The following is a 26,704-nucleotide window of genomic DNA, read 5'->3' on the forward strand; positions in this document are numbered from 1 at the left end:
CGCTAGAAAGATGCTGCTAAGTATTGCTACAAAACCAATGAAAGGCAACGTGTTATGTATATAATTGCTATAGTACTGAAAAAGTTTGACCACACCACACAAGTACGTTTTTAATATAGTTCAATGCAGAGCTTTCGCAGTATACACGTGTAAGTCACGTGATTTGGACCGCACAGTCCAGTACATCTGAAGCAGTGTTGAACTTCGTCCTGAAATAGTTCAGAATGATCCGGACAGCATGAAGCCGAGAGAAGGCTTCGTACTTGTTGATCAACGAGCAGCTGTTCGAGAAATCCTCGTAATCCACGTCGTACACGGCGATGCCAAAACGCAAAGTTGGGTGTTGACCTTTTATTGTGCAGAGCTGCCGAAGAAAACAAAGAAGCTCTGAACTGGGCTCCAGTTAAAACGTTAGCAAAGCTTTATTGCTTCCCAGGCTGCTATTATGCAGTGCATTATTTTTGCCAACATGGTAAAGCAAGCGCGAACAAAGCCTTATTTCTTACCACGTTTTGTTGTCGTTATGAACAATTCTTTTGGGCATATTTGCGAAAAAAAACAACTTATGTTTGCTTGTAACTGCAAATCCAGCTGATGCGATGATAGCTCCTTTCATTTTTCAGATAAAATCTTAAGTACTTTCTGAAATCCGTGGCCGAAGTAAAAGATTTGTTCAATTATTTCATTATGCAGTCAAGAAAAAGTTCGGCAAAATAGTAATATTCGCCAACGGGTTTCTTTATACGCCAGTAATATATTCATAAATGAAAAACATGAAATGTTCCAAAATTCCCATAAAAATTAACGAATGGCATATTGAGATTGATCTAAACCGTGACAAAAGAGTACATGCTAAAACAGACGTTTGATAAGCTCCCCAGTAACCAAAAAAAAGGGAAAATGTCGTTGACATCTAACAAGAGAGGACCCTTGATTTTATTCTCTATGTGAGTAATTGCTGGAGATCAAAATATAAGAGAGGTAAGAACGTATATATAAGAAGCTGAGTCGTAGAGTAACTGAAATTCATAATCAGCACTTGAAAACGAAAGCAAAACCAGACAAAAGACACAAAGACGAATACGGGGTCCATGCGCACTACACAGCAATCTATAAGCGAATACTAATACACAGGAAATATGCCCAGACGAGAATATCCTTCTTGGCTTCATGCCTGGTGCGAAAGGTCACGAAAATGAATTAGGCTTAATCTTACACTGACATAGGTATGAAGGAAAGCGTAGCGGTCACATAATTTCTTCTCCTTGCATACCCATTATAGAGCCGTTTCCCCTCGCTCATTCAAACTGGATTTTATATGTTTGCGCAGTATGAAACAGCCTTTGGGTTCTTATTCTGGTGTTCTTCGCTCGCCGGTTGCTGTCATAGCAATCGACAGGGTGCCTACGTTGTTCTGATTCCGATGGCCCTCTCTTTGATGTTGTTCTTCAACAGCCACTCTTTTTCGCCTCATACATTGTATGTATATTTCTTGAAGATAGATTTGCAAGCAATATAGGTCACCTCAATGCTAACTCGCATATAACCAGAAAAAAGCATGGCTTCCAGAAAACAGCACTCGTCATTAGAGGATCAAATTCGTTAATAAATTTGAGGCCCTATGGATTCCTCCAGAATCCTTTGTTGTGAGTCTCTAGATTTTCGTAATCTCTCTACGGTAGCAGATAATGACAGGGTAGTAAAGAACAACACCAATCTGTGACGTAGGTACGATGCGGTGGCACTTCTGTCACCAGGCTGGGCCGACTGGGGGGGGGGGGGGGGGGAATTAGGCTTACAGTCCATAGGAATACATGGAACCGAGAGATTTCAACGCAGTTTTCTCATTTCACGGGCACCTATGATGTCATTATTCGGCACAGAGCAACCATGGACATTCTAGAACAGATCATGGAATTATGAAATCGTATTACCGAGGCGAGTAATTTTTAAAACATCGCGAAAGTATTGGGGTGCGAGTTGGGAGGGCGACCCATAGAAGCACATGTAAACACAAATTACCGCAACATTTTTCTCGTTTCACAGAGCTCCAGAAGTGGTCGCAGGTCGTTAAACGTTGGCCAGCGCTTTGAAGGAGTGTGTCACAAAGTATGCTGCGTCATTAAGGAGGCAAACTACTTTTAAACCCCTCGTTGTCTAGAATCTGAGTTATAAATGCATCCGGTAGCCCGCCCCATACGAAATGTAAAGAACGGTTCGCAAAGAAGCTGACTGCGCCTACGAAAGCAGTAGTTTGTTAAGAGCTTGTTGAAGACCATGAATATATGTATACAACACTATTTCGCGTCTGACATTTCTGTAAAGCATATTGATCAAAAAATATGCGCGGCGCGTTTCAAGACGAACCCCATGTCTAGGAGGCAAGTATGCCCAGATGCAATTTTTTGTTTGTGAACATCTTGTACCCCGTCCCAACATTGTGTTTCAAGGTAAAAAAAGAAAAACATTGCGAATGCTGGCGACGCTTATGAGCTATGTAAGGCAGTAATGATGTCGTCTAAACACGGTTCACTTTATAACTTGAGATGATAAAATGCAAAATAGTGGGCACGACGTCATTCCGGTCTGAAAACATCTATTATGGCTGAGTAGAGACGGTCAGTATTGAAATGATTGATCTATTTGGGTCGCGATACATGCATGTGATGAGCAAGTCATAAGCAAACATTTTGAGAGGCTTTATATTCCGACGGCCGTGCACGTGCTGCATGGTCTGCGCCGTACGAAAAAAAAAAACAAACAAAGACGAGAGCACCGCACAGAGAGCGCCGAACGATATATTAGAACCATAAAAATACCGCAGGAAAAAGAAAATAAACGAAAAAAAATAGTTAACTAGCAAATATGCCCGTTGATGACCTTGTGCGAACCCACATAATTCAAAATAATTGTATGTCTCTAGGGACTTGTGCGCCTGACAGTCTCTGGAGTGAAGCGACTCGGAGAAAAAATCAAATACACTACAATGTTTGCCATGCCCAATAGTGGCAAAGAACCCGCGTCAGTCCAGAGGACTTCCCAATGTGTTTCAGGCATAGCAAATTGGCCCGGATGCACAACGCCGTCAATGTACAGCTTTTCATTGTAGCGTTGTTTATCAGATTTCGATAAGCCTTCACGTAGTCCGTCATTGCTGCAGAGCACACTACATTCCCTTGCAAGTACTGCAAGTCTGATGCTTTACGGGACTGTTGACAGCATCAGTCGATATTGTCGACCATAAACCCTGACTGCTCATTGGAGGGTCAAATTCTAAAGTTAAAGCTCAGCTACTTTGGTCATCTGATGAAAAGAGAGGAGTCGCTGGAGAAGGGGTAGGCAGCGAACGCGATGGTTAGATGGCTTCCTCGAGGCACTGCAGATGAAGTTATGTGATGTTAGGAAGATAGTGAGAGACCGGAAAGCGTGGCGTGACATGGTCCATAGGGTCACGAAGAGTCGGACACGACTGAACGACTGAATTGAACTGACAGCATGATAAACTGACCGCAGACAGTTGCAGATGATCATTCACCACCGGCGCCGTCGCTAGCAGACGTTCCGGAGCTGGAGGCCGCCGCTCTGGGTATCGCCAGCTGCCGTCTGCTGCATTGCGCGATTCTCGTTCGGTCCATATTGTCGTATGGCGTTTGAAAACTGCTTTCTAAATGTAATTTTGTCTAGGATGCCTCACTTTACAGACAGGATTTACAAGGTAATTTAACCCTTGCGGCAGCATGTCACACTAAACAAAACTGCGCGATTCGCTACATGTGCCTTATGGTTGTGTGCGGATTCACAACATAGATTATTCGGGAATTTTAAAAATAGACTGCCTCCGCAATGGCGCATCATACTTTGTTATACACTTCTTCAAAGCGCTGGTCAACGTTTAACGACCGGCCACCGCTTCTGGTGCTCTGCGAAAGGAGAAAAATGTTGCGGCAAGTTGTGCTCACATGTGTTCCTAAGGGTCGACCTCCCAACACGCACCCCCAGGCGTTTCGCTGTATGTTAAAAATAGTTCGCCTCTGTGATGAGGTTTCATACTTTCACGATCTGTTCTAGAATGTTCGTAGTTACTCTGGACCGAATAACGACATCATAGGTACCCCGTGAATTCAGAAAACTTCTTTGACATCTTTCGGTTCCATGTATTCCTACGGGCGCTAACCCTACGTTTCATCCCCAGTCGGCTGCGGCTCCACGAGCGCCCCCTTTGTTTGTAAACACGGTATTGGTCAATACATGCTTCATTGTATGAATCTAAATGAGGAGGCTGCTGGTAGGAATCATGTATAACGAGGATACATGTTAAATTTCCAATATACTTTTCTCGAACGTATCTGCCCGCTCATAATGAATGAGCGGGCAGATACGGGTAAAGGGGGAAGGCTCAGTTTGCAGGTCAAGCCAACGTTTCGACAATAGAACTTGTCTTCGCCTTAAGCTTAATACGAAGACAAGTCCACTTTTCAAAACATTGGTCGTCCTGCGAACTGAGAACCCCCCCCCCCCCTCCCCCCTTCTCTTTCAGTGCTTTCTGTTCAGTGCTCTGTCATACCGTGTAACCATCTTCTTCCTCTCTTTCTACCTACCCCTCGTAGGGCGCTCTAAAAGGTCAGTTCTCCAAATCTGGCTGACGCTACACGCGATTGTTCATTGAGGGCTGTTTATGGAATGAAGTAGTGACAAATGCCCACTAGCAGCACGAATTGGAGCAATATCTTGACCTATTTACCGATAAATAAGGGCTTTAAGACTCCTGCGCACAGAAATATCAAGGCATGAGTATTAATTTTTTACTAAATGCATGCAACTAGAAACGGCTTTTATTCGTTATAAAACGCATCCGCATCGTGCGCAAATGAGTCAAATACGAGATTTCAACTCTTTTTCTGTATATTGGTTGATTGGACTATGAGAGATGGCGTTTTAGAGGGCTACGGAAATTTGGCCGACGTGGGTGCTTTAAGGTGCACTGACATCGCACAGCACACGGGATCCTGACTTTGCGCCTCCACCGCCGCTGCGGCCGCTGCAGCCGGGATTTGATCCCACATTTTTTAGCACAATAGACAAGCGCCCGAGCCACTGCACCACCACGGCGGAGCTTTCTGTATATGAACCGTATATAACTGAATATGCTGCTTCACCTTGTGATCGTTTCGTAGTTATCGTGAAAGGGTGCAGAAGAAAAAAAATCAATGAGTAGCTTGCTTTGCATCAATATGTTCATAGTGACGCCATTGCTGCTGGCCGTGATATGTATGTTTAGAGCGCACGTGTTTTACGCAAACATATTCAGTACTTGAGCAACACAGCTGGTCACTTTAAGCATGTAACCTTATATATGTGGGAATGGAGCCCAACAATAACTCACACAACCCATTGACAAGTTCCAAATGCAGCTCAAGATGCCACAGAACGTTCCACGTCCGCCGCAATGGCGGAGGGTGGCGGTGGCAAACACACTCCAGAATAAATAGCAAAGAATGTAAGCAGACACTGTCGTAGCTCAGTGGTAGAGCATTTAAAGCTAAATTTAAAGGTCGTGGGCTGAGATTCTACTGCAGGTATGAGGGTATTTTGTCTACACCCTAACCATGTGCTGCCACATATAATTACTACTTCACATTCGTAACCAAAAATGATCCCTTGAGCTTTTCTCTGCGTATTTGGCTGTTGACTCTTTTCTGGCGTGCTTCGTATCAAGTGCCCCTATTTTCACTGCATTTGTTGGTTGGTCGCCATGCAAATATAAGTTTCATGCGTCTTTATTGCATAATGACTCAGTGGCATATAATAGTTAAGTTTTCTGGTTAGGCTTTAAAGATGTTCATTGCTTCTTACGTAGAATCTCAAGGATGTTTGATTTTTAAGAATAATTGTTCGAAGGGTGGATCTGACCGTTTGCTAAAAAATGATAATAAAGTAAATCAGAAAGAGCTCAGCATTTCGGGGTCATATATACATGGATAATTTAGAAAGCTAAATGATATATCGCTAGTTATATCAGGTACTGGAATTGAAGGTTCATGTATGTGGAAGGCGAAACTTGGTCTAAAAATATCTTCACCTTTAATAATTCGACTTTGCATTAGAAGGAAATCGCTATTTCGCACTAGAACTACAGATAAATACGCTCTGACCGTGACCTTACTTTACACGATTTCAAAATTAGTTTGTTCAAATAATAATTTTAATAATTTGATAATAATTTTGAATCGCAGATCGAGGCTTCTATAATTTGTCTTCATTACATTTTATTACTTTTACGAATAAAATATTTTACTCTTTATTGTGCTTTTTGTTTCGTTTTGTCTCGTGCAATTTCACACTATGTAGTAGACAGACTGCTCTAGAGTTATGGATAAATGTTTAAGAACCTTTGCAAGCATCTGCCCATGCTACAAAAAATATACCTGAACAATTCGTTTCACCATCTCTCTTTATTCACGAACGAAAGAGGCATGATTTTCATTTCCTTAAAGCACCGAACGTGTACTAGACCTCCTCTATGTCCTCCATTCCGTGCTAAGGTTGGATCACGTGATGTTATTTTTCTTGTATGAAGAAAGCAATATGACTAAAACAATAAATCGAACCACTGATAGCAAGCATATTCATTCACACTGCATCTATAAACATGCATACAATTTCATCTTGAACATAAATGCAAGTGTTTCGCAGCAGCTACTTGTATTTCAAGCGTGTTCAACAAAGCTAAACTTCTCTCCGCCTCACCTTCTTACAGAGAGCCACTTCATCGTCGTAGGCGAACATCTGGATGTCCGTGCCGTGGAAAGCCAGAACTGCATCCACCGCTGAGTTGTAGACATATTGGGGGTACCTTCGGCTCGTGCAGATCTGGGACAGAACAGTCGGTTTAGAATTTGCCTACTATGGTGTAAATGATCGAATGAATCATGGGCATGTTGGTGTCAATCATGTTTTACTTATATAACCTTACGTTCCGCTGGATCAGCAGCATCATTAAAGCGCCAAGCGGCGTGTGTGACGTCACGAGGCAGACGCTGCCAACTCGGGCTTTTTATTTGATATGAGAAGGTGCGATTGCAATTGCAATTCTCAGAAGTCTTGGTCGAGTAACACGCCCTACTCATAAGTGACAGAAGCACGTCTGTACAGCTTAATAACCTATGGGGTTAGGGGTATTCATAACCACACAATTGAATATGTAGCGATTAGCAGATTGCATACCGGCGAACAAAGTTCTGCAATAGGCCCTCTTTATCTGAGATGAGGCCCTTAGAAGCGGTTATATATTTTTGTCTAATTTGTTTCTAGTTGTCATCCCTGTGCCAATTACGGCTCGTTCGGCGGAATGCGATTTCCTGCTGCTGATGTACTAAGGTCACGTCCGCTTCCTAACATTTTCAAAAACACGTTTTATTCGACATTCACATGGCATAAAAAATACAAAAGAGTAGCATTTTGAGTTTGGCTACGTTTAAGTACTCATAATTGTCTGAAGGGCACTTTTTAAAGAAACAATAGACGAACAGGCTAAGAAAGTCTCTTTCTGTAAGCAGCAAAAAGGGGAAAACAAAGAGCGAGAAAACACTCAATTTTAAACGTAGCCTTACCCCTACTCATCTTGCTTTTAACTAACGTTTTTGTTCGAATCAAATGTTTGACTCAGAAGAAAGTATTGTAAGGAATTTGTTTCAATTTTGAACATGGTTCGCTGTAATAGCTAAAACGAAAGGGCCATCTGAGGCGTTTAAAACATCTGACCCCACCCAAGCTCGTTGACACAGGCGATGGCCCTACGGGGTTGGGACAGTGAGTCAACGCCGCTCGCGGCGGGGGCTAGCCAGCCACCGAATTTTTATCTGTTGTAGGCTGTCATTGCACCCGCCACCGCTTCGGTGGTGGTGGACGACGGCCGTTGTTGCGGCGTCCGTCTTTCTCTCCTTCTTCTTTCTTTCTTTATTTTCTCTTCTGTCCGCACGAGGCAGCGGAGGAGCCAATAGCAGGCCCGTGCATTTTCTTTTCCTTCCTACAGCCACAACAACCACAACAACTCGTTGACACACGCCCGACTACTGTGCCGGAGTACCCCGGTTCGAACCCGACCTCGGCGGCTGCGTTTCGATGGAGGCGAAACGAAAAGTCGTCCGTGTGCTGTGCGATGTCAGCGCACGTTAAAGATCCCCAGGTGGTCGAAATGACTCCGTAGCCCTCCACTACGGCTCCTCTTTCTCTATTTCCTCTTTCACTCCCACCTTCCTCCCTTCACTTACGGCGCGGTTGCGGTGTCCACAGCAAACAAGTGAGACAGTTACCGCGCCTTTCCCTTCCTATAAAGAAAATCAAAGACACAGGACTAGCATGCAGCTGATACGTCGCCAGCATCTAAAGTATTTTGGCTAAAGCCAAACAAATTCGGCAGGGCAAAGGAAGGAGCACTGAGCCGGCACTCACAGCAACCGCCTCACTAGTCATGTGACTTAATAATGTTAATATTAATAATAATTTGTTTACAGGAAAGGCAAGGCGCAGTATCTGCCCCGCTTTTTCATGTGTACACCTCAACTTAAATAAATTGGTTCACAGGAAGGGAAAGGCGCAGTAACTGTCACACTTGCACTGCGCCAATCGTTTGAGGCGCCAATCGGTAGAGGACAACTGCGCTCGGAAAGCGAGTCGGAAAGATAAACATGCCATGCTTATGTGTTGGAATGAAAACAGGCGAAGGCAACGAGCCGAATAGGTTTATCCAGGCAACCACACTAACCTGCCCTTGGAATCAATTTCAACCAAGGCTAACCAAGCTATACCTTAGCTTTCGCTACGTATATCCTGGCATAGCGCAGCTAAGCCACAGCCAATTTATTTTACGATGTCTAGACGGGCCTTCAGGATACGAGTGACAGATAATGCGCTTTTCCTTTCCTGTAAACCAATTATAGAACGCCGGTGAACTTTGATGCGTTCAACGAAACTGGTTGTGTTCGAGGAGTGGCACGCTATGTACCGTGCATAGGCTTTCGCATCTCTCCACTGCAAATTCTGCATTGCTTTCGATATTTGTTCTTTCTTCTCTATTTTCTCCTCTGTCAGCACGAGGCAATGGAGGTGGCTCGGCTACAGAGCCAGTAGCAGGCCCGTGCATTTCCTTTTCCTTCTTCCTACAGTCCTACAGTCGCAACACAGAAAGTTCGTGCGCGCCGAATAGGCTTCCTGTGAAACGCAGATGCGTCCGTGTTCAGTGCGATGATATGGATGGAGGCGAAATGTAAATGGTTTATAGACACGAATATATATATATATATATATATATATATATATATATATATATATATATATATATATATATATATATATATATATATATATATATATATATATATATATATATATATATATATATATATATATATATATATATATATATATATATATACAGCGATGTGTACGCTGCATTCAAAGAAAAATATTGATTGGACTCGGTGTTTCGATCGGGGACCGATCTTTTTCAAGAGTACGTAATGTTTCTTCGTTGCTTCTTCTTTTATAGGGCTTGGCCGAACGGAAAGGCAATAAAAGTAAAAAATTGAATGCGGATAGGGAGAAAGAGTGTAGAGCTTTTTGCCCACCTGTATTCAATTTCCAATTTTAGGAAGCGTGATCGAATCCCAGCCTCGGCGGCCGCTTTTCGGTGGAGGAAAACAGCAAGGCGCTCGTGTGCTGCGCGATGTGAGTGCACGTTAAAGAACCCCAGGTGATCGAAATTTCTGGAATCCGCCACTACGGCATCTCTCATAGCCCGAGTTGCTTTGGGACGTTAAACCCCTCAAACCAAACCAAACCAAACTTTTGAGTATATTTGTTTTTTACTTCTATTATCTTTTCGCTTGCCAAGGCTCTATAAAAGGGGAAGCAGCAACGAAGAGAAATTATTCAAGAAAAAGATCGGTCTTGGGTCACAGGAGTCATTTCAGCGTGGTTGTTGTTGTGGCTGTAGGAATTAAGAAAAGAATACGGTGTAAAACGAAAGAAATTGTATCGTGCATTGTGTGACATTAGGTTCCCTGTGGCTTTGTACAGGGCCTTGTACGATGGAGGCCCAGGTGCAGATGTTTTAATAAGGGTAAAAGAATGCAGGTGACGCCAGAAGCAAAAACCTTCTTTTTAAAATTGTGTGCTAAATTGCACACCGGGACATTGCTGGTGAAAACATTTTCAGAGAAAAAGCGACTATTCATACCCTGGGGATGACACCTATTAATATGCAGGAAGCCAGAAACCATAGACCATGTTTTTTTACACTGTTGGGAAGGAGTATATTTTTGCGAGGTTTTGCACAGAACGCTAAGGAAAAAATTTACGCTAGACCCGCATGGTATTCGGTACTTATGCGTAGAAAGTGAGGATGGGGTACCTTTTGATTTAATTATGCTCATGGACCTCCACTGTATATGGCGCTCAAGCATGGCGGGTTACCATTGCGATTAAGATGCAGGGCCTGCCAGAATTTATTTTCGGCAAGCATGTACAGGTTTTTGGCAATCCAGAAAGCTGCAGCAGAACCTCCCGAGTGGCTCTCAAGGCTAGAGCCTTTGTTGTGTATGCGTGAATTTTAGTGTGTCATATGTAAATAGCGTATGTAAATATCATTTCAGTGAGTTTTGCTGATTTTGTTCTCGTGCTAAGACCAGACAATAAATAAAAAAAGAAAAAGAAAACACGGACCTGCTACTGGCTCTGTAGCTGAGCCACCTCCGCCGCCTCGTGCGGACGGCATGTGCGGCGCGCGTCTTTCTCTCCCTCTTTTTTCTTTCTTTTCTATTTTCTCTCCTGTCCTCACGAGGCAGCGGAAGTGGCTCAGCTACACAGCCATTAGCAGGCCAATGCATTTTCTTTTTCTTCTTCCTACGGCCACAACAACAGCAACAGCAGAAGATAGAAAAGAAAGAAAAAAAAAGAGAGAGAGAAAGACACGCGCCGCAACAGCCGTCGTCCACCACCTAAGCGGTGGCGGGTGCAGCGACGGCCTACAACAGATAAATATTCTGTGGCTGGAGGAGGAGGAGGAGGAAAAACTATTTAGCCCTATATTATTTGGCGGTTTTTGGACGTCTTCAGAGATGTCTGCTTGTTGTATCCACAAGAGCCTTCTCCGTCGACTTCGTCCACTTTTTCACAATGGTCGGTTGCCCTCAGTCCAGGGCTCCGCTGGCTGCTGCCGCCCGTTGGGCTCGCTGTACCAGACCTTGCTGGTCTTCGCAGCGGTCGCTGGACAGCAGAGTCTCCCATTGCTCCGCACTCAGGTTTCGAATTTTGGGGACCACATCTATGTTTTGACATGCCCATGTGATGTGATATAGTGTTGGTTTTTCATCGCACCACAGACATCTGTCAGCGTATATGGTAGGGTGCATTTTGTTTAGTATGTGTAGGTTTCGGTATGAACCCGTCTGTAATTGTCTCCATATGACAGTTTCCTCTCTGGTGAGAGAACTGTGTGGTGGGGGATATCGCATTCTTCTTCCTTTATAGTTTTCTAGTATGGCCGAGTATGCCTTGGGTGCTGGCAAAAGTTCCGCGGACTCGTCGGATGCTCGGAAAGTAGTGTATGCTCGAGCTATCCTGTCAGCCTCTTGGTTCCCTGCCACCCCCATGTGCCCCGGTACCCATATAATTTTGTGTCTGGTCTTGTTTTCTTCGTGGTTTTTAATTCTGTCGCTCGCTTCGAGGAGTATACGAAGCGCGTGACGACCAATCCTACCATTCATGAAATTTCGACAGGCTGTTTGAGAGTCCGTGAGTATCGTTAGCGACCGCCCAGCTCTATAGCCCTCCGCCACCGCTAGAGAAGTGGCTACTTCCTGGGCCTCTGCTGCTGTGCAGTGTCGGATAGAGGCGCTGGTCACTTCGCGTAGAGACGAATTGACCACCGTGGCCACTGCAATTTTGTTCTGTCCTCCTCTCGAGGACGCGTCTGCATACACAGTCGTGTATTGAGGAGCGTATGTTTTTTGAATAAAATCGGCCCTTGCTTCTCTTCTACCTTGGTGGAGGTTAGGGTCCATGTTTCTCGGGATTGGAGCTACCTTGAGGGACTGGCTAAGTTCGTCCGGGATCGTTACCGTCCTCGCTATTTCTCGCATCTGCTCACAGTATCCGAGTCTCTGTAAGAGCGCTCTTCCAGTCGTTGTCTGCAGCAGCCTGAGTTTTTGCGACTCAAGCTGCGCCTCGCGTAGTTCTTCGAATGTGTTTTGCAATCCAAGCGCCATGAGCTTTTCTGTAGACGTGTTGCGCGGTAATCGGAGCGCCGTCTTATACGCTTTGCGTAGCAGGGCATCCGCTTGTTGTATTTCACTCTTGTTGAGGCACTGGTAGGGCAGGCTGTACATATTTCGGCTCACTACCAGGTTTCTAACTAGTTTTAGTGTGTCCTCTTCGCGCATGCCATGCCGCCTGTTGGTGATGCGGGTGATCATGCGTGTCACTTGTAGCGTTGTTGTTTTGAGCATGGTAAAAGTGTGACTACTGCGTTGGTTCGATTGAACCCACATACCTAATATTCTTATTGTTGTCTTTTCAGGGATGGGCATTCCTTCCAGGTAGATGTTGAGTTTCAGGTTCTCACTGGTTGGGACGGTCCGGTTTTGTTTGCCTCTCCACACTCGAAGCAGTTCCGATTTCTCGGTCGAGCATGCGAGTCCTCTTTCTCCGAGATATTTCTGTACACAGGAGGCCGCTTCCTGTAGTTTTTCTTCCTTCTCCCCGAGGGAACCGGTGTTCGTCCAGACTGTTATGTCGTCTGCATACATGGCGTGCCTGATGCCTTCGATCTTCTCTAGTTTTCGTGCTAGACCTATCATAGCTATATTGAAGAGGATAGGTGACATGACTGATCCTTGTGGTGTTCCTTTGTTTGGCGCGTGAATTGCAGCAAGCGACGTTGACCTACCGTCTCAGCCTCGTAGAGCCCATGCACACTACCCTTCACCACCTCCACTTCCCCCTAATTTCAGCGCACGTTATCCCCAGGTGGTCGGAATTACCGTAGCCCTCCACTATGGCTCCCCTTTCTTTCTACTTTCACTCCCACCTCCCTCCCTGCCCTTATGGCGCAGTTCAGGTGTCCACAGAGCAAGTGTGACAGTGCGCCTTTCCCTTCCTGCGAACCAGTCATTATTATTTATCACAGGAAGGGAGAAGCGCAGTATCGGTCACACTTGTTTTTGTGGACGCCTGAATCGCGCCGTAAGTTGTTGTGGCTGTAGGAAGAAGGAAAAGAAAAGGCACGAGCCTGCTACTGGCTCTGTAGCTGAGCCACCTCCGCTGCCTCGTGCGTACAGAGAAAATAGAGAAGAGAGGAAAAAGAAGATTAGGGGAATGTAGGAAGGCGGAAGAGAAAGTGAACGGAGACGATGAGCCGTAGTGTAGGGCTCTGGAATAATATCGATCGCTTGCGGACATTGTTCGTTGATTTGCAGGAAAGGGAAGACAATCTTTGTAACATTTCTTTGCATAGAAACAGGCCGACGCAACAATTATGCGTTGGTAGAAAGAAATAAAAAAAATTACCGACGATTACGTTACTTCCTAATGCGAAATTTGAGCGCAGCAAATAAGCTGTTTCACCTTTTCGATAGATTGAGGCAAAGAAATCAAGCAACACATGTATTCGCTATCACAGATTTTTTTTTTTTTTTCACACGTATTCCTTTAACAAAGACTCCCTTCTCGGCGGCGGCGATGAGCTTCTGCTTCAGCCTCACTTACACCTGGTTGCTCTCGACGGTGGCGATGAGCGTCCGCTTCGGCGGTGCGAACGGCAGGGTCTTCTAGACGGCGGCGATGAGCTTCTGCTTCAGCCTCGCTTACTGCTCTGGATTCTGGCGGCGACGGCGTTGGGCCTCTGCTCTGGCAGCTCGTTTAGCAGCAGCAGCAGCAGACGGAGGACTTCCACCGGTCGTCTCGCTCATGACTCAGAAAGAACTGGCAGATAATTTCGCAGTGGCGAACGGCAGCGGCAATTTCGGCTCGGGCGGTGCACATATACAGATCCGCCGCCACCAATCTGGCTCTCTGATTGCCACCGCACAGGGGTTGCATTGGAGGAGGAGCGAAGAAAGGAATTAAGTTCGAGCCGGCGCTTTGACAACCGGAGACTCGCAGGAAGAGGGGGGAGGGGGCGGCGTGTACACCCAGCGGCAAACGATGGGGGCATGAGCGCGCGCAGCAAGCGGACAACGCGATAAAGGGAGGAGGGAAGAGATAGCAGCGACTGACTGATGCTGCTGATGCCGATAGTGAGTCAACACCAGCTGCGGAGTTGGTTTCAGGGACAACGCCGCCGATGCCGACGCAAACAATATGATACCCTCGCTTCCGCAGCGCCAAGAACCAGGTCCAGCCGTGGGAAGGTGGTCACGTATTCGTCGACGCGCCGGGGCCTACGTGAAATAACCGGCGCGTCGGCAACTGAAGAGCACCCTATCCGCCACACAGGAACAGGGGGGGGGGGACCCTCCCCTCCTCTTTCTGCATGGCGGCGACGGTGTTCTATGCAGTCACGTTATCTTGACTCTCTATCGGCGTCAGCGGCATCCAGCGGTATCAGTCGGTCGCTGCTAGCGCTGGGGGGATGAAAGGGGGGCGGTGCTGGTTACGAGGCCGACGACGACGCGAAACCCAGGAACGGACGCCAAAGAGCTGCGCTCTAAAACTTCGCAGTAGTGTCACATTTTTTGTGCACGCCTGAATAGCATAGAAGCTGCTTATCCTCCTGATACTGAAGGTCCAATGAAAGTCAAGGCTGCTGGGTGAAGAGTGGCTGTTCCTGGCCCTACGGGGCTGGGACGGTAGGTCAACGCCGCTTGCGGCGGGGGCTAGCCAGCCACCGAATTTTTATTTCTTGCGAGCCGTTACTGCACCCGCCACCTCTTAGGTGGTGAACGACGGCTGTTGTGGCGCGCCATTTTATCCCCCTCTTTGGGGGAGAAAGGGCCATGCACAGCCACCCTTCACCACCTCCACTTCCCCCTAATTTCAGCGCACATTAAGATCCCCAGGTGGTCGGAATTACTCCGTAGCCCTCCACTATAGCTCCCCTTCCTCTCTTTCTACTTTCACTCATACTTCCCTCCCTTCCCTTATGGCACGGTTCAGGTGTCCACAGAGCAAGTGTGACAGTGCGCCTTCTCTTCCTGCGAACCAGTTACTTTTCACAGCAAGGGAGAAGCGCAGTGGTCATACTTGTTTTTGTGGACGCCTGAATCGCGCCGTAAGTTGTTGTGGCTGTAGGAAGAAGGAAAAGGCACGGCCTGCTACTGGCTCTGTAGCTGAGCCGCCTCCGCTGCCTCATGCGTACAGAAGAGAAAATAGAGAAGAAAGGAAAACGAAGATTAAGGGAATGTGGGACGGCGGTAGAGAAAGTGAACGGAGGCGACGAGCCGTAGTGGTGGGCTCTGGAATAATATTGTTACGCCCTTAGTGTCGCGACTGAGAAGTTCTAGTCGGTTCAGTACGCTAGCTACACACGGCTAGCGGGAACGACACAAGTGCCACAAGACAAAGGTCGAACGAGCGCGCACACTTCTTCCTCTTCCTTCTTTCTTCATCCGTGCTCGGTTTGAGGACAAGTCGGTAACATTTCCCCCGTCGCAGGCGAAGCCCTCCGGGAGAGTCAATCGTCAGCACGAGGACGACAGGGTTTCGGACGCGCGACGTGGGCAAGCTCAGTTCGTGAAGAACGTCGGCCACTTTTGGTAAGGCGCGCAATCCGATAGGTGAGGTCACTAATTGCCTGGAGGATAACATAGGGACTGATATAGTGCGCGAGCAGTTTCTGACTTAAGCCACGCTTCCTTATTGGACGATAAAGCCAGACCATATCTCCAGGGAGGTAGGTGACGTGGCGATGGTGGTCGTCGTAGCGGGATTTCGAGCGCTTTTGTGAGGCGAGAGTTCTCAGGCGGGCTATCCGGCGGGCTTCTTCAGCCCGGCAGAGGATCTCAGCAATCTCAGGTTCGTCGTCTGTGGAGAACGGGAGGATGGTGTCGAGGATGTGTCGAGGAGACCGGGCATAGAGGAGAAAGAATGGACTGTAACTTGTTGTTTCCTGTTGGGCGGTATTGTATGCGTATGTTATAAATGGTAGCACAGTTTTCCAGTCCTTGTGATCGGCGGCGACGGACATTGAAAGCATGTTGGTGAGTGTCCAGTTGGTTCACTTGGTCAACCCATTTGTTTGCGGATGATACGGGTAGAACTTCGGAAATGCGTTTGGCACAAACGAAGGAGTTTTTCGACAACATCAGCGGTGAACTGACGCCCTCGGTCGCTGATCAACGCTCGGGGAAGCCCATGGCGCAGTATAACAAAGTGCAGCAGGAAGAGGGAGACTTGGTGTGCAGTAGCCGATGGAAGGGCTGCCGTCTCATAGTAATGAGTGTGGTAATCAGTGCAGATGACGATCCAGCGGTTGCAAGAATGAGACTTGGGAAAGGGTCCCAAGAGGTCTACCCCGACTTTCTCAAAAGGGGATCTTGGAGGCGTCACCGGATGAAGAAGACCAGGAAGAGTGCCGGCGGGGCGTTTGTGACTCGCACACTGAGCACAGCTAGCCACATACTTCAGGGGTTTCACGCATCCGGGGCCAGTAGAAACGATCTTGGATGCGATAGAGTGTCCGCGCAGATCTCAGGTGTCCCGAAGTGGGGTCGTCGTGCATAACGCGCAAAACAAAGGAGCGTAGGCTGACGGGCACCACCAGAAGGTAGCGGAGAGCAGTGGGAGATGAGATACATGCACAGGAATCCAACAGCCACTTAAACTGCGTCTCTCATAGCCTGAGTTGCTTTGGGACGTTAAACCCCACGAACCAGCCACTTAAACCAGCGAAGGCATTGGGCAATGTGTTTCACTTGCGGTGTTCATTGATGTGTGTCACAGAATAGGCGGCATCCATTATTTGACCATGCTGCAATTTTTGCACACTCTGAAGCGTTCTGTAAGCCTGATATGTTCACGGGACCTGTGTATGTGGGTGGTGGTGGTAAGAACATTTCTTTACACAAGGGCCAGGAGGTATGTTTGGATCGGCTTATAAGGGACCGGTCCTTACAAGCACTAGGTGGAGGTCCCTAGTTGGGGACCCCAGTGGCGGTTGCTGCCGCTCGGGCGCGTCCGACTAAGGCTTGTTGGGCCTGTAAGTCGTGGCAGCCGAGCAGGACCGCCTCCCAGTTCTCCCGGGTTGGGTTGGGGATGGGGGGAATAGCCGGGTTGGAGGGGCAGGCCCACACCATGTGATAGATGTCAGAAAACACCGCTCCACAGTGTGGGCAGCTGCCACTAAAGGAGGGGTCAAAATGTTTTAGGGCTGCCGTGCACAGCAATGTATTGGTGAAAAGGCGGAGAAGGAGCCGCTCATCCGCCTTTTTGAGACCTTTACATGAGCTGGGGTAAAGGCGATGACAATTTTGATAGTACGTCGTGATATCATTGAAGGTGCAGGCCGGATTAAAATTGGGTTCCTGATCGGGTAGGGAGGATAAAACAGCCCGGTGAGAGAGAGCGCGGGTGGCTGCGTCTGCTGCCTCGTTTCCTGCGAAACCCTGATGAGCAGGGACACATATAAGGTAGCGGTGTGCTGGGTCCGTATCCCGTATGCAATTTAAGTAAATTTTATAGGCTAGTAAGGGAGTCCAGCCTTGTCTGACGTTCCGACAGGCTCCTCGCGAGTCGGTAATTACGTATTTTGAGTCGGAATGAGAGGCCGCGAGAGCAATCGTCACCTCTTTTGCGTGTGTTGTGCTGTGGGCTCTGAAGGTGAGACCGTTAACCGTTTTGCTGTTGTGAACTACAGCGGCCGTGTACCATCCCCCGTAGTGAGGGCCGGTGGCGTCCACGTAGTATACACCTGTTTTGTTGCCATAATGTCGGGCTAGCGCTTCCGCTCGTGCCAGGCGCCGACCATTATGATCTTCGTGTGACATATTCGATGGCAGAGGTCGCACGCAGAGGGCGCGTCTCCACAATTTTGGGATGCGAAACCTGTCTTCCATGAGTGTGGTGTGTTGGATATGGAGTCGAGCAAGAAGGCGGCGACCCGACTCCGTTTGCGACAAACGCGTGTACTGATTTGTAAGGTGCGCCTCCCGGAGCTCCCGGAAAGTACTCACCACCCCAAGGGCCATAAAACGGCTGTTTGAAGTAGTGATGGGGAGGCCCAGGGCACGCTTGACAATTTTTCGAAGAATAACCTCAAGGGCATCCTCCTCTAGCTTGATTCCGTAGGTGGAGATAAGGTGTCGAATATAGAATCCGACTGGTCACGAAGGCATTTGCCAGCCGCAAGGCATCCTTACTTCGCAACCCCCCGCGTTTGTTTGAAACCCGGCGGACCATGCGGCCCACCTGGTCCCCCACCTTACGGAGTTTGGCCAATGTAGTGTCTGACCGTCTGTGTTTGTGTATGTAGAGTCCGAGTACCCGTATCTTGTCAGTTTCGTGTATGGGACCACTGTCTAAAGAGTGATTCGAGTTGTGCACTTTCGCGAGGGGCGGAGGTGCACAAACTCTGATTTTTGTGGGGAACGCTGAAGACCACAGCGGCGGGCGTAGCGGTCTACTATCGTCGCCGCTGTTTGCAGGCTGGTTTCAATGTCCCTGATACTGCCATGCGCGGCCCACAGGGTGATGTCATCGGCCTACAGGGCGGGCTGCACATCAGTGACACCATCGAGCTGGGCAGGCAGGTGCATCATAGCCAAATTGAAGAGCAGCGGGGAAAGTACTGTGCCTTGGGGGTTCCCCGCGTGCCGAGTAGGTAAGGACCATGCTCATTATCTTGGATGCGAATGTAGGATTGACGATCCGTGAGAAATTGCTTGATGTATTGGAATGTGTTGAGACCACAGTCGGTCTGGCTTAGGTGGGTGAGTATAATCTCATGTGTTACATTATCAAATGCCCCTTTGAGATCTAAGGCGAGTACTACCCGGTCATTATGGGGGCATTCGAGTGGGTCAAGGACTTCCCGATTGAGTTGCAGGAGGACATCTTGAGCAGATCTGTGTGGGCGGAATCCGAACGTGGTGCCTGCGAATACATGTTTTTGTTCAAGATATTGAGAGAGCCGGTCCCGCACCATCGTCTCCATTAGTTTGCCCACACAGGAGGTGAGAGAGATGGGACGGAGGTTATCTGTGTCAATTGGTTTCCCTGATTTAGGAATAAAGGTTACCAGAGCCGTTTTCCAGTCGCTTGGCAGGGGGGTGTCCCCGCGCCAAATCGCATTGATGTAGTCGAGGAGGGACTGGTATGCCGAGTCGGGCAGGTTCGTCAAAAGCTTGACAGTGACCTTATCCCTTCCCGGGGCAGTGCCCCGTTTCATTTTGGCAAGAGCCGCCCGCAGATCATGGAGCTGGAAAAATTGATCCAGCTCTGTGTTCTCTCTGCCTGCATAAGAGGATGATGATCCACGGGGGTCTTGGGCTGTACACAGATACTGGTCCCGGAGTTTCTGTGTCAGTTGAGTCGTGTTGCCAGAGAAAGCATGCATGGCTCTCTGCAAATGTTTCTGTGTTTAGGGTTCGTGTTTGGGTTGGGTCGATGAGGGCTCGAAAGAGGCACCATGTGTTGCGGCTAGACATTTGTCGCGCGGCCGTGTTGCATCTATCCACCCAGTTGGAGTCGGCGAGATGGGCCGCGTACTCAGCCGCTTTCTGGGTGAGCTCGGCAATTCGAGCTTTAAGCTTTCTGTTGTGTTTCTGGCGTCGCCAACGGCGGACGAGGCTGCGATGGGCTTCCCAGAGGTGTAGGAGGTGGTTATCCTCGTCCGTAACCGCCTCTGAGAGCTAGATCTGTGTTTCATGCGAGCGAAGGTGTGTCAGCAGCTGTTGGGACCATGCTGAGTAGCCCTGCTCGGAAATGGGCGTGTTATCAAGTGAGTCAAAATTTTTGCCTGAATTTCGTCCAATCTGGGATACGGGCTTGTGTTGTGGGACGTTCTAGCGGGCGTGTGTGTATTGTAATGTTAAAGATGCAGTGGTCACTACCGAGGGTTTCCGCGGTGTTGAGCCAGTCTGCGTGTCTTATGTTGCGAGTGAAGGTTAAGTCCGGACACGTATCCCGTGTCACGGAGTTTCCTAACCGTGTTGGGCAGACCGGGTCAGTGTGGAGGGTGAGGCCCAACGTGGACGCAAGTTCCGCCAACTTACGTCCGCGCGACTCCTCCTTGCGATACCCCCACAGCTGACTGGGAGCGTTAAAGTCGCCCACGATCAGGAGGGGATCGCGACACTCTACTCTTAGCGCGCGGCTGAAGAGGTCCGCGAATGTCACTCGCTTGAGTTTGGGAGGGCAGTACACGTTGACTACATGCAATGGCGGGTCCCTGCGGCGGAGTGGTAGGATTGTCACCATTACATAGGAATAATCTAGTTGGAGATCGAGATCCACTAAGTTGGCTGTGCATGCTTTGTGTACGAGAAGACAAGACGCGGGATCCTGTTGGAACGTCGTGTAATTTGAAAGTGTGGCTCCCAGGCCTGGCTCCTGGAGGGCAACCACGGCTGGTACAGTCTCGAATGTTTCAAGGTAGAGGCGGAAATTGGCCCGCTGCGTGCACGTTGCCTCAGTACAGTACTGTCTTCCCTTTGTTAGCTCCAACTCTATTCATGCTCGAGCAGGAGAGTAGGTGCTGCCTGCTTAGTCTTTGTCTTACTTTTTCCCCACTCAGTCACCTCTACTACGTCCAAAGTATAGACCTTCGTTTGTGTATCTGTAAGCATAACCACAGGCTAAATCGTAAAGCATTACCATAAGCTAAACCGTAAGTATAATAATAATAATAATAATAATAATAATAATAATAATAATTGTTTCACAGGAAGGGAAAGGCGCAGTATCTGTCACACTTGCTCTGTAGACACCTTAACCGCACCGTAAGAGAAGTGAGGAAGGTGGCAGTGAAAGTATCACCGAAGCTTTTCGCTTCGAGATATCCAGCCTTTGCTTAAGAAGCCCCAGCCAATTTTTCCCTGGCAATGTGACCCCCAGAAGAACCGAGTATGTGGCGTACGTGACTGTTGTTTTTGTTGTGCGTTATTTTTTGCAAACCTAAGATAGCGACCATGCAGTGCTAAATTGTGGTTTGTCTACGTGAGCCTTCTTCTGTGGGTGAACTACTTTGTGCTCTCTAAGTGTGTGGTTTGTTTCGAACTCCGACCCTGCGCATAAGGCATCGTCCACAAAGGTTTAAAAGGGAGCCACTGACGCCCCAAAGCCACTCAGCCCAGTTCGTTCCTGGAGAAGGAAACCACAGCTGCCGCGTACTGCCTGGTGGTTCTCCATTCGCCGCCGCCGCCGCCGGCACCACATCTACGGACCACAAGCCGCCCCGGAAGGATCATCGCCTTCGAGGGCCACCCGTTTACGTCGTCCCAGTGATGGACTGCGGCCGCGTTTCCCGGTCAATTGTATGTTCTACACTACTCTGAACTTTCTTTCCCTTTTTGTTACTTGAATTGTTACTTCCATCCCGTAAAAGCATATTTAACTCTGTATACTTAATTCGGAGTATTTCATTCGATTTTTTCTTCACTCGTGTTGTTGCCTTTTAGAATTTTAATTGCGGTCTGCTAAATGTTTTGTGCATTCCTCGTTATGAGCCTACAAACGCCTTTTTTTTTTGTTGCTTCAAATTGACACGTCTGCGTTTCAATTTCCACGTGTTAATTACGGCCTAATAAATGCTTTGCGAATTCCTCGTTCTGAGAATATAAATGTCTTCTTTGTTTTGTTTCAAATTAACACGTTTCCGTCTCATTCTCCACGTTTGCTTACCGGCTACGCCGGGCATCGAATGACCCCCTCCCCCTTTTTGCCATGCCTCAGTGATGACCTCCGGTGATTACCGAGCGCGTGACAATTAAGTGTGCGTGACGGGATTCTTTGTGGCGAGCTTCTATTTAGTTGCAGAGTTTCCGTAGATAAATGTATGGATTTGGAAAAGTTGATCGCGATGGGTAGCCAGCTTAACCTGAGTGGCAATTAGCTGAGGAAATGGGCAGAGGATAAGAAGCGTGACAGAGTGAGACGACAAAATATAAAATTTTATTGCTGAAAGGTCACTGACTAAGACGTAAAAGAAAACGTACAGCTGGAAACCACCGCTGGGATCTGAAACGACTGCATCTGAATTTTGCACGCCATGTTTACGACGTTAGTCACACCTGTGGCTGCTCAATTATATGCTTTCGTCAGTAGTCATTTTACGTGTAACCAAACCTAGAGGGGAACCAGCACAACTCTAGCTAAACTGGCTACATTGCCCTTTCTTGGGATGCGTTTGAAAAAACAGTGTTCTTATATTATTTCGTTCATGAGGCAGTCTGGAATGCGCAAAGCGTTATTTCCCTCACAAATGTATTGAAGAATGATTGGTCAGAACACTTTATAAGCATTGAAACTCAATCTATTCTGCTCTCAGGAATCAACCCTTTTCGATTCTAACATGCTCCTTTCATAAAGAGTGCATCTACGAACTATAAGGATAAACACTAGGGTTGTCCACCCCATCAGACTGTTGTATATATGAAAGCATTTCACGCTAAGGCTCTTTCACAAACAAATCACTTAGGCTATCGACTCCACAGCTAGTATTTCAATGCTGTGCAAGAAACATTTCGGTATCGATCAGGCGAATTTAAGATAAAAGTCCGAAAAGAAGGTGAAGTTTTAAATTTAACCTTCTCAGTTATAAATATATCTTTCTTCATTCAAAAGGCACAATTTAGATACCCATGATGCCGGTTTGGCTGACAAGCAAATTGGAATAAATTTTGTCGTCATCGCTATATGAGAAAAAACATTCGTTCAGGAATTGCGCTAGATTGCCAAGACCACGAATGTAAAAGGGAGTAACCGCAACCGCAAACAAATATGAGGGCCACTTAAGCTCCGCATTTAAGAGTATGGCGCGATAGCATAGGCTATCAGCCTACCTGTTTTAGCAAAGGCGTATCAACGTGCCTGAGTGGCCTAGGGGTAAACGTGATAGCCACGGTCCCGCTAGGCTGATTCTGATATGACCCAATCATATGAAAGGAGAGACCAATTCACAATCGTACACGTCATTATCACCAGCTGGATAGTGCCCACTTCCGAAAGAAGGCCTCACCCATACTCCTCCACCTCACCCGCACCTGTCCTAGCTGCATCCACATTCCTCCAGAAAACCTCTTAACCTCATCCGACCACCTAGCTTTCTCCCCTCTTCCCCACTTCCAGGCTTTTCTTCCTTTGCAATCCAATTTGTTAACCCCAAGCGATAATAGATTATCCTCTCTTCACACTACATGTCCTGAGCATGACCATTTCGTCTTTCTGATTTCGACTGGAATGTTATTAACCCGAGTTATTTTTGCTCCCCATTCGGCATGCTTCCTATCTCTTAACGGTACACCTACCATTGCTGTTACATAGCTCTCTGCGTTGTCCTCAACTTATGCAAAACGCTCTTGATTAGCCTCCACGTGCCTGTCCAGTAGGTAAATACATGTAAGACGAAACTTTTATATGCTTTCTTCTTGAGCACTAATCTAAGATGCTAGTCATTATCTGTGATCACTTGACGAGCGCGTTTCATCCCAATATTTTCATCGTACACGTAGGCAGTCACGAGTGTCTCTGCTGAATTCCCAGCAAAAAAGTATGCGTGGAACCTTCAAGCCATGATTATGATCAGCTTATGCACATTTACAGCTGAAAACAGTAGTGCAGGCACATCAACACAATTCGTTAGGCGAGAAAAGCAGAAAATGTTGATGCTCACCTCTGAATAATAAGTGCCGAAAGAGGGGGCACTTCGGTTAGACACACAGTCTATAAGAAGTCGTAGGACACTCGTGTGGTCGCGGGCATCGTGAAGCGACCTTTCATGGTCACCGAGAGTGCCCAGATTGCCGCCACTCCTTGAAATGACAGTTGGTTGATGGTGTCACCAGCCAAGCTCTGGACAAAAGCGTAGATGTTTGTAGGAAGAGCTGCAGTGCACTACCAGTCAAGCATTTTTCGACGACCGGGAGAGGCCAGTTATGCGAATGCGCCGTTACCATGGAAACCGGAGAGGAGCAGCAGGGGTGGCGTGCGCTTCGCCTTCACCGCGGATGCGACCGCGCGTCCGCTCTGTCACGCAGATGAGTTGTTGTGCGCATGCGCCAATACCACGGTGCACAGAGAGACCCCACAGGTGCGCAGTGCGCTTCGTGGTCGCCTCGCCGCACGCCGCTCTATCACCCGAACTACGGTGTCTAGATGGATAGGTGTGCCGACCGGCGGGGGTAACGCGTGCCTTTTCTTCATGACGCCGCAGTGGCGCCACCAGCGAAAGCCCGGTTCATGACCGTTTCCTCCGGCCGTCGCTACGCATGACAGAAAGCGACTCGCTTCACTTTTTTCGAAGTGCAAATGAGTTTATTGCAAATAAGCTGTCTTACGGGAATAGGGAGGGGATGTAAACATATTACAAAGGCAGGGGAGCCGAGTTTAAGGCTAGCTGCCATGCGGCATCAACGTGACTGATGGATGCCACGCCCTGAGGAGCTGTTAAAGGGTGCTGGAGCAAGCTGTTTCTTACATTCTTCACCAAATGGGGAAAATCGGAGACGAAGTGCAAGGAGCGGTTCTTGTCCACAGGGTGCGGCGACTTGCAGACAACTTGTCCTGCTTTCCCAGAAATTCCAAAAATACGCCACATGGAACGATTCCAGCTAGCAGCGTCTGTTGTTATGAAATCCACAAAAAGTGAGGCGTTTTCTGCCATTATCACACCCTCCACCGTAATTTTTGCTAGCACATCAGCTTTCACGTTCCCCTTCGAGGCGAAAACGCCAAGCACCTGGTGCCACTTTCCCGTGAATGGTTGGAAGAGAACAACTAGGGCGTGATCCGCCAATTCTGAGCTGGAGCTAGATTAAAATTTTTCGAGGTCCACCAAACCGTTCACTTTCCCGTAGTGACTGACCGTCAGGTTCTCGGAAAGTTTAATTTCATCCATCATAATGCCGCCATGACGTTGCTGCTCCGTCATGCATATGTAATTTTCCTTCAAGGCAGCAAACACCCGTTTGTTGAAGCCGAATCCGCTTCGAAATCCGCGCAGGTACCATTGGAGACACGTTCTGCCGGGCAGCAGCATGATCTTCTCCTTGCGCAGGTGCTCATAAAGCCGTTTGCTCCTCATCCGCATTATCAAGCATTCGAGCAGCCACTCGCGCTGGTACTTAAAACCCATTGTGCTTTTCCGCTTTGAAGCATTTAAACAGGCCATGACTAGTGACTGTTGTCTTACTGGCAAAGTTTCTATTCTTGACATGAGCGCGCAGCTTTCTAGTTTTGAGTTCTTCCTCCTCATCTCTTCCAGTTTTGTCTCAAGAGTAAACATATTTCGCTTCAGTCTCTTGAACTTTGCGGTTACAAGCTTTCTCTTCTTTTCGCGCTCCCTCGACCTCCGGTCCTTTGTTCTTTTGTACGACAGCTGATTTAGGAGCAACTTTTTTGCGTATCGGCAATGCAAAAAGGAGTCTCCTTGACTTGTGGCGATGCCGACGCATTTGGAGCTGAATGTTGTGTTTCCGTGGATTCTTATATTCTTGGATTTCGCGAGGACGGTGTCAAGTTGGTCATTGCATTTTATGAGACATGGAATCATGGCATCCACGTCAGCCAAAAGGTCCCCAACCTGTTCACGAGTTTCCAAATCCAGCTTCTGTGTTACGGCGCCTTGCACGGACACGGTGGCTCGCCGTTTTGACGCACAGTGCTCCAGGAGTATTACTTTCACCAGAACGATGCTCTGTCCGCTTTTTCTGCAAGTCGAGAACGCAGAGGCGCCAGAATCTTCAATAGAGTGATGTGTCCAGCCGCTGTGGGATACCATGCAGGTAGTGAAGTCAATGTCAACCGGACGAGGTGACACTTCGGTTACAGACGTAGAGATACCTTCACTGGAGCTTGAAGGTACTGGATCGTCAGGCACTGTCTCAAGGTCGTGGCTGTCATTTCTGGCAGCCTTGGTTGGGCAGCAGCCTGCGGAATTCTTCGTCTTTCGTTTCGCGGTCACCTTTCTTGACAGGTAAGCAGGAGCATCGGGCAGGGCAGAAGGCACGGCATCTTTCGTCAATCGTGGGTGAGAACGTGGGAGGCTAACAACGTTGCCTTCTATCATATATTTGTAATCCCGTTCGATACACTCTTGGTCAAAATGCCACTCACACACAACGGAGTGTGGCTGGAACCTCTTGTCGGCACGATGAAGAGCAAGCTCCCACCTTTTGAACAGTTCGGGATCCCGCGGCGCCGAAAACAGCGAGACTTTCAGTCCTTTTCTCGATGACTTGTAGCCGGATTTGCAGAAGGGTGCGAAACAAGTTGTGTCCTTTTTGGTCTTCATTCCGATCACTTCTCACAAAGAGCGCAGCGCCTGCTCCGCTACGGCGCTTGCATGTGGACGATGACAGACAGCAAACAAACGAGAAAACAGGTAGCTAGTGTCGTCTGTTTATTGTTTCAATGCCAGACCGCAAAAGTCTCAGTTTCAGCTACTATTTTGACTGATAACGCAAGTAATAAGTAATGTCTTTAAACAAAAATGAGGTTAACAAAACGCGCGATGCGATTGCGACAAGTAGCAGACGATCCGCCGGTGAGCACC

General features: G+C 47.9%; 1 long non-coding RNA gene across 1 annotated transcript; it reads right to left on the bottom strand.

Annotated features, from left to right (window-relative positions):
* Nucleotides 1-80: 80 nt before the first annotated feature.
* On the bottom strand, nt 81-23,894 carry LOC146180512 (uncharacterized). The gene is made up of 3 exons (XR_014700375.1): nt 23,825-23,894; nt 6,748-6,870; nt 81-364 (listed from the first exon to the last, which is right to left on the bottom strand). It is a non-coding gene; the product is annotated as an uncharacterized LOC146180512 (long non-coding RNA).
* Nucleotides 23,895-26,704: the final 2,810 nt, after the last annotated feature.

The sequence above is a fragment of the Amblyomma maculatum genome, chromosome 8 (assembly GCF_055883805.1).
Source record: "Amblyomma maculatum isolate TAMU_Amacu chromosome 8, ASM5588380v1, whole genome shotgun sequence".
Lineage (NCBI taxonomy): Eukaryota > Metazoa > Arthropoda > Arachnida > Ixodida > Ixodidae > Amblyomma > Amblyomma maculatum.